This window comes from Petaurus breviceps, unplaced genomic scaffold (assembly GCF_028583685.1).
Source record: "Petaurus breviceps papuanus isolate PSGF00001 unplaced genomic scaffold, PetGlider_PUasm1.0 80, whole genome shotgun sequence".
NCBI lineage: Eukaryota > Metazoa > Chordata > Mammalia > Diprotodontia > Petauridae > Petaurus > Petaurus breviceps.
The window spans coordinates 6,966,783-6,975,590 of NW_027186540.1; the positions used below are offsets into that span (position 1 = coordinate 6,966,783).

Genomic DNA, 8,808 nt, shown 5'->3' on the forward strand with positions numbered 1-8,808 from the left:
TATAAATAGGCAAAGGATGGTGGGTTTCTACAGCCTACTGGGAAGGAAGCTTTTTATGAGATGAGGCTATGAATGCTGTGAAGAACCTGAAAGCTCCTGTTATTAAGATTCTGATCCCTTCATCATGACAAGGCCTATGTGTGTCCAACTCCCTTTCAAGTCACTGGGAGTTGCATGCTCTCACAGAGTACATGAGGAGATGACTTTGGACCTTTGGCATAATGAAATGTTCCCATACCCTGGCAGGTTTTTGTGCTCTCTTCCCTGCTATGATTATTAAGCTGTATGCCAGGATTTCTCATTTCAAGCACCCGCAGCAAAGATCAGAGTTTAACTGTGCCTCTCCCTGTCTCAGAACAGATTGTGAATTCAGTCTAGCAATAAGACGAACACATTAAAAATTCTACCAGTCTGACATTCCTCAACGGAAGACTGGCTTGAACCTTGCTCACAAACCCCCACAGCAGCAAACAGAACAGAAGCCAATTTATTCCTCACTGAGCATGCAGAGCTCACTGAGGGGCCCATTCAGAAACAGAAAGGTGAATGCATTCTTTCTTGCCACACTGCGGATTTCTCAACTAGAATATGCCCTTTCTATGATGACAAGTCCAGGATTCAACCAATTTCTTCTTTTACACATTTCCTGTTCCATCATAGACCCAGAAAGTTAGAATAAGTGAAAAAAATTATATATTGAAACCACACCTTAAGTTTTATGTGTTCCACACATAATGGATATTTAATAAATGTTTGCTAAATGCATGAATACCTATCCAGTATCTGATCAGTATAAATTGTTGTGTTATGTTACAGAGAACACATAATTCATCACTTTCCTTAGGTCAATTAATTTGGTCCCTTGGGGCGGCGAGGTGGCAGTGAATAGAGCACTGGCCCTGGAGTCAGGAGGACCTGAGTTCAAATCCAGCCTCAGACACTTAACACAAAAACTAGCCATGTGACCTAGGGCAAGTCACTTAAACCCAATTGCCCTCCAAAAAGCAAAAAAAAAAAAAAAAACCAAAAATAATAATTTGGTCCCATGTAGACTATTAGGTATTCCACTATCAAGAAAGGATCTGGTTTGGCTTCTGTGGTAACCAGGTGGCAGAAGCTCTTTTGGCCATGGAAAGACACTTTGAGATAGAGAATCAGGATGACTGAAGACTTCTGACACACTTTTATCATTTTGTTGAGTATTTTAAAATATAATTGTTACTTGTAGGGCATTGCTCAAATAAGTTTTCCCTTTTGGTTCTGTGATTTCACCAGTATGAGAAAAACTTCCCATGTGGAAACTGCCTTCACCAGTGATTGCTGATAACTCATTCATAACTTTTAGACTTAGGGAGCTGCCCAGGGAGGAAAGGTTAAGTGCTATATGGCTGCACAGCCAGTATGTGTCAGAGGTGGGACTTAGCCCCAGGGCTTCCTAACTTGAAGGCTGGTCATCTATCTACTCTACCAGAAGTGTCAAACATGTGGCCCACTGGTCACATACAGCCCACAACACACACAAGGGCAACCTGAACCAGATTAAAATGTAGTTCTCATCTAATTTCAATGTACTGACACATTAATAACAAATATATATTTATTAATATTTATTATTTATTTTATTTATAATGTTTATTTAATAATAGTATTTATTAATATGTATTATATATATATATATACTTATAGATATATATGTCTGTGTGGTTTTCCAAGTTAATCTACCCCTCAGGAATCCACATGTACAGTTTCCTGGCTTCTGTTTCTATTTAAATTAGATACCATTGCACGATGGCATGCTGCCATGATACATGAACATTGGTCAATCATCATCACAGTATTATGTTTGAATTGATTAATCCTTAGAATAAGATAGTATAGAAACTGTATCTTTATGAAGTATAGTATACTTAAGGTTTGGAGATTTTTTTGTTGTTTTAGATAAGTATACTCTACTCCCTTGGAACTCTGGAGGAGCAAATATTATGCACACACTTTATATTTTAAAGTCTCCTTGGGCCAGAAAATGAGTGTGTTCTAACTTTCAGGTCATTTAAGTGACAAGACAGAGAACTAGAAATTTTTACTGATCCCCACAGCCTCTCAAGCTTCTCCAGAACAGAAATTATATGCCAAAGATAAATCAACCTTAGCTGTTTTCATGGTCTAAGACCTGCAGAATATAAAAGGAGGTCGAACAAACAAACAAAATCCAAGTCCGTGAATTGATGTTTACTGACCCTGAGCTCACTCAGAACCCATCCCTCGCCTCCCATGTTCTGAGAAGTGAGGCTGTATTTACAGACCCAGGGACATGATATTGGTTTACAATAAATCCTACCCCAACACCCTGGACCCCTTCCTCTCTTTCCAGTGGCATGAAGAACCCAGCTCCAGGTTATGGAAGTTTGCCTTGGGTGTGACAGACAGCCAGCAGGCCCAAATCCCTGAGGAACAAAAGCTAACCAGGGGCCAGAACCTTGTAGCAGTGGTGCCACAAAACTCCATGCTGCCAGTAATGGGCCAAAGAACTAAGGAATAGAAAGAATACTGTGTGTGTGTATGGGGTGGGAGTGAGGGGGAATTGTAGAGCATTCCACTAGTCCTGAAGTTGGTTCTGATCACTCAAAAGTCAATTGGGGCAGAAATGTGGGAAAGGTAACAATGAAGAGGTGAACAGGGAGCTTTGTGAATAGAACCTGGAGATAATCTGCCTGCAGGTGAATCAATGCTTTTTGTGGGATGACATTACAATATGGGAGGTTACACTAAAGGTGTGAGGGCAGCATGGGGATAGAGGAGTGTGTGATGTGCTGAGGTGAAATAGAGGGGTAGCAATGACAGGAAATGACTGATGTGGTTTCAGAAAGAGAAGAAGCTATAGGGAAATGAATTAGGAGGAGGAGGGAGGAATTGAAAATGTGGGGGAAAGAAGGAGGTCTTACTGAGGTGGTGTGAAGGGGTTCCACTGATGAATGCTCCTATGGGTGAATAGCAACAGTCTGTGAAGGGAGATGAGAAACTGACATTGGGTTTAATCTGGGGGATTCAGTGCTTGAAAAGTCTACTTACTCTACATTGAGAAGGGGGTGGATTGGAACCCCAAGGGATAAATGGCACCTAGAGGAAGAGGAGAACATGGACACAGAAAGGAGATTTTCAGGCAAATGGGAAGGAAAAGGTAATTACAGGAGTGTGGAGATCAGCAGCAAGCTGCATAATTACAGAAGCAAATAAATATAGTAACGTTGAATTAACAAGAGTAAAGACAAAATCTGGGGATAAGGATTCATTATTTTCCAGGTAACACAACACAGCATAAAAAGAGCATCTGACATTTTTCTTTGAAGTAGAAGTGATTTTTTTAACTTCACTATCTTCTTCTGAGTATGAACCCAAGTTTTCTCTGTCCCCATAGTAGCTATCTATAATCAGGTTCTTTCTCTTTTGCTTAGTCCTTATCATTTTTTAGCAGTTTATTGTTATAGTCAAGTTCTAGTCCCAAGGGATGAGGGATGATGCCTCAGGCTTCAGGTTTTTTCTTCTATTGTTTTCTGAGCTCTTTCTGGGGGGGCCTGTCCTTGGGCACACCTCTCTACCTCTAAGCCATGGCAAGGGCTTCCAGGCAAGATGTCACCACAAATGCTCTTACTCCCTGCAGTCCCCCCCCCAACAGCTGCAAACTTCAGCTCACCCCTCTACTCTGGAACCAAAACCAGGAACTCTGCTCTCCTGCAAGTGCCCACAGCCAGCAAATTTCCTGCCCCTCTGCTACTGCATTCAATGGGCATGTGCTCACTCCTCCTCTCCGGCAGCTACATCACAATACCCCATCTAGTTAGCACAACTAGATCTGGCATCCTACAACAGCAGAAGAACCTTCAGTCCTCCCCTGTTCAGTTCTCTGACCATCACACTCTCCATGAGGTAAAAGTTCCTGATGCTGAGACTGTCCTGACCCAGCTGCCCATGGGGCCTATGCCTTGTTGATTCAGTGAAGTCTGCCTAGAGGTGCCTCCATTTCCATTTGGTCAAACCAAAGTCAGGTCTTTCCAAAGGTCCTCCCAAGGAGGACAACTGCTTTACCACAACTTTTAATTTTTTGTGTCCCTCAAAGTTCACTTTGAGAAGATATTTTTTGCTTTGTTTGTGGGGAATTTTGGAGAGATCTGTATTTCCTGACCAATTCTGCCACCTTCCCAGAATGCTCTAAGCCCAATATCATTAGTGAACATTGACTCAAAAGCTTTAAACAAAAATCTATCAAACTACAGCTATTTATTCAAGAAATTATTCATTATAATCAAGTGGGATTTACCAGGGGTAGAAGGATGATTCAACATTAGGAAAAGAGTCAACATAATCAATCATATTAAAACCAAAACATGATCATCTCAATAGATGTAGAAAAGGCCTTTGGCAAAATACAACATTCTTTTACATTAAAAATCCTAAAGAGTATAGGAATAGAGGGATCTTTTTTTTTTAATGTCATATCTAAAACCAAAGGCAAAAATCATATGCAAAGGAGATACACTAGAACCATTTCCAATGAATATAGGAGTGAAGGAATCATTCTCTCCATTATTATTTGATATAGCTCTGGAAATGCTAGCAATAGCAATAAGACAAGAGAAAGAAATTAAAGGAATAAAGATAGGTAAAGAGAAAATAAAACTATCTCTACTGATGATACAATCGTTTACTTGGAAAGCCCCAGGAAATCAGCAAAGATTAATTGAGACAATACCTTCAGTAAAATTGTAGGCTACAAAATAAAGTCTCAAAAATCAACAGCATTTCAATATAAAATAATAAAAATAAAAATAAAACACAAAAAGAAATAACTAGAGAAATCCCATTCTAAATAACTACAAAATTCTTAAAGTATCCAGGGGATTTACTTCCCAAAGCACACAAAAGATTTGTATAAATCCAATTATAAAATGTTCCTTAAAGAAATAAAGAACAACTTAAAAAGCTGGAAGAATATTCAATACTTGTGGCTACGCCATGCCAATGTAATAAAGGTGACAATACTTCCAACATTTAACACCATATCAATTAAATTACCAAGGAAATACTTTTCAGAACTTGACAAAACAACAATAAAATTCACTTAGAAAAATAAAAGAATATCTAGGGGAATGGATGACAAAAAGTAGGGATGAAGGGGGTAATGATATTTCAAAAATTCAAATTAAATTTTAAAGCAGCAATTATCAAAATTATCTGGTATTAGCTAAAGAACAGAAGGATAGATCAATGGAATGGACAAGGAAGGGAGATTCAGAAATAATAGAAGGGGGGGGGGGGGCAGAGACAAGATAGCAGTGTAAAAGCAGGGATTTGCTTGAGCTCACAAACCCCTCCAAACAACCTGTAAAAAATGACTCTAAATAAATTCTAGGGCTGCAGAACCCAGAAAACGACAAAGTGAAACAAATCTCCAGCCCAAGAAAGCCTGGAAGGTCAACAGGAAGGGTATATCCCAGTATATTGCACCGGGCTGGGAGTGGAATGCAGTCTGGTATGGACTGTACCGGGCACAGATGTGCCTAAGTAGGCCACAGGGAATCACTGGCAGCTGTGGAGATTTCCAGACTTCTTTAACCCACAAACACCAAGAACAGCGTGGAAGGTCAGTGGGGGAACTCTGTGAGACCTGGGTGAAAGAAGAGGATATGTCCAGCTCCAGCCCAGGGGCCGCTGGGGTGGCAGTGGGAGCAGAAGAAAACAAAGTCAAAGCTCCTACATCAAAAGCCTCCAAGAAAAATGTGAATTGGTCACAGGCCATGAAAGAGCTTAAAAAGGATTTTGAAAACCAAGTAAGAGAAGTAGAGGGAAAATTTGGGAAGATTAAATGAGAGTGATGCAAGAAAATCATGAAAAATGAATCAACAACTTGCTAAAGGAGACCCCAAAAAATACTGGAAAAAAGTACCTTAAAAAATAGACTAAGGGGATAGCTAGGTGACACAGTGAATAGAATACCGGCCCTGGAGTCAGGAGGACCTGAGTTCAAATCCAACCTCAGACACTTAACACGTTCTAGCTGTGTGACCTTGGGCAAGTTTCTTAACCCCAACTGCCCTTCAAAAAGCAAAAAAAATAAAAATAAAATTCTCCTCCCCAGGTTCCTGTCTTCATGTTAGCCACTGCTACCACCAGAGAAATGTCAACCACCAAAGTACTGAAGATTGGTAAGAAGCTCTATGAGGGTAAAACAAAAAAAGTCTATGAATTATTGGTTAGTCCCAGGAAAGTTCTCTTGCAATCTAAAGACCAGATTACAGCAGACAATGCAGCTAGAAAAAAAATCACCTGGATGGAAAAGCTGCAATCTCAAACAAAATTACCAGCTGTATTTTCGAGTTGTTACAGGAAGCAGGTATCAAAACTGCTTTCACTAGAAAATGTGGGGAGACAGCTTTCATTGCACCACAGTGTGAAATGATTCCAAATGAATGGGTATGCAGAAGAATTGCAACTGGCTTCTTTCTCAAAAGAAATCCTGGCATCAAAGAAGGATACAAGTTCTACCCACCTAAAGTGGAATTGTTTTTCAAGGATGATGCCAACAACGATCCACAATGGTCTGAAGAATAGGTTATTGCTGCAAAATGGTGTTTTGCTGGACTTAACATAGTTAAGACTGAAGTGGATATCATGAATCATTCCACACAGGTTATTTTTGAATGACTGGAAAAATCCTGGTTACCTCAAAACTGTACACTGGTTTAAAGAAATTGTTCTTGCTGATGTTATCGATAATGATTCCTGGAGGCCCTGGTCATCTGGTGATAGAACCCAACAGAAAGACAAAAATACAAGGACTTTAAGGAAGTGATTCCTGAAGGCCTCTAGATGGTGAAGAAAAACTATGAATGGGTTGCAGAAAGAGTGGAATTGCTTCATAAAGTGGAAAGTCCATGCAGAGTTGTGGTATTGATGGACTCAACTTCTGACCTTGGTCATTGTGAAAATATTAAGAAGGCTTGTGGAAACTGTGGAATTCCTTGTGAACATCTGCCCTTAAAAGACCAGATGAAACTCTAAAGATTAAAGCAGAGTATGAAGGAGATAGTGTTCCTACTATATTTGTGGCAGTCGCTGGCAAAAGCAATGGTTTGGGACCAGCAATGTCTGGTAACTCTGCATATCCAGTAGTCAACTGTCCTCCACTTATGCCTGATTGGGGAGCTCAGGATGTGTGGTCCTCACTTCGAATGCCTAGTGGTCTTGAGGGAGCAGCTCAATTTGCAGCTCAGATATTTGGATTAAATAACCATTTGGTGTGGGCAAAACTTTGAGGAAGCATATTAAACATATGCGTTTCCTTGAAGTAGGCAGATAAGAAAATCAGAGAGTGCAGTTTATAAGAAGAATGCAGTGCATTTTTAAAAGTGGAAAACAAAAAGATTCTAATTTAGCTTCAAAAAGCATTACCAATCAGGCAAGAGAAAAGATTCTAAACTAATCAGAAAAATACTAGTAACATTTCTTACTTGATTTTGTGTTCATGGTCTAGTAACATGTGTGTGTATCTTCATCTTTAATATGTATATTCTTTTGTATGAGAAATTTTGTAATCCTGTCTAGAAAATGTTTTTATGATCTGTTATCCAATGTCTAGTAATCACCATGGTGTATTATCAGTGATATGCAATTCATATTTTGAGACATAAGATAAAGTGTTATTTCCTATCATAGAGCTAACTCTCTAAAATTACTTCTAGACTTTGCAAACACCCTAAATGTATAAGTTTAAAGCAAAATCTTGGAAATGATGGCAAGAGCTATGGCTTTATCTCCTGTTTTACATTACAGTCAATTAAAATGTCTTATGTCCATGAAAAAAATAGACTAACCTAAATGGCAAAAGAGGTCCAAAAAGCCAATGAGGAGAATGCCTTCAAAAGCAGAACTGGCCAAATGGAAAAGGAGGTCCAAAAGCTCACTGAAGAAAATAATTCCTTAAAAATTAGAATGGAGCAAATAGAAGCTAATGACTTTATGAGAAATCAAGATACTATAAAACAGAACAAAAAGAATGAAAAAGTAGAAGACAGTGTGAAATATCTCATTGGAAAAATCACTGACCTGGAAAATAGATCCAGGAAAGATAACTTAAAAGTTATTGGGCTACCTGAAAGCCATGATCAAAAAAAAAAGAGCCTAGACATCATCTCTCAAGAAATTATCAAGGAAAACTGCTCTGATATTCTAGAATCAGAGGGTAAAATAGAAATTGTAAGAATTCACCAATCACCTCTTGAAAGAGATCCCAAAAGGAAAATCCCTAGGAATGGTGTAACCAAATACCAGAGTTCCCATGTCAAGGAGAAGATATTGCAAGCAGCCATAAAGAAACATTTGAGTATTGTAGAAATACAATCAGGATAACACAAGACATGGCATCTTCTAGATTAAGGGATTGAAGGGCTTGGAACATGATATTCCAGAGGTCAAAGGAGTTAGGATTAAAACCAAGAATCACCTACTCAACAAAACTGAGTATAATCCTTGAGGGGGGATAATGAATATTCAATGAAATAGAGGACTTTCAAGCATTCTTGATGAAAAAACAAGACATGAATAGAAAAATTGACTTTCAAATCCAAGACATGAGAGAAGTATGAAAAGGTAAATAGGAAAGAGAGATCATAAGGGAATTATTAAAGTTGAACTGTTCACATTCCTACATGGAAAGATGATATTTGTAACTCATGCAACCTTTGTCAGTATTAGGGTAATTGAAGGGGATAGATAGATAGATAGATAGATAGATAGATAGATAGATAGATAGAT

At 38.8% G+C, this 8,808-nt stretch overlaps 1 pseudogene; it reads left to right on the forward strand.

Moving 5' to 3' along the window:
- Positions 1-6,127: 6,127 nt before the first annotated feature.
- On the forward strand, positions 6,128-7,379 carry LOC138175933 (bifunctional phosphoribosylaminoimidazole carboxylase/phosphoribosylaminoimidazole succinocarboxamide synthetase pseudogene; annotated as a pseudogene).
- Positions 7,380-8,808: the final 1,429 nt, after the last annotated feature.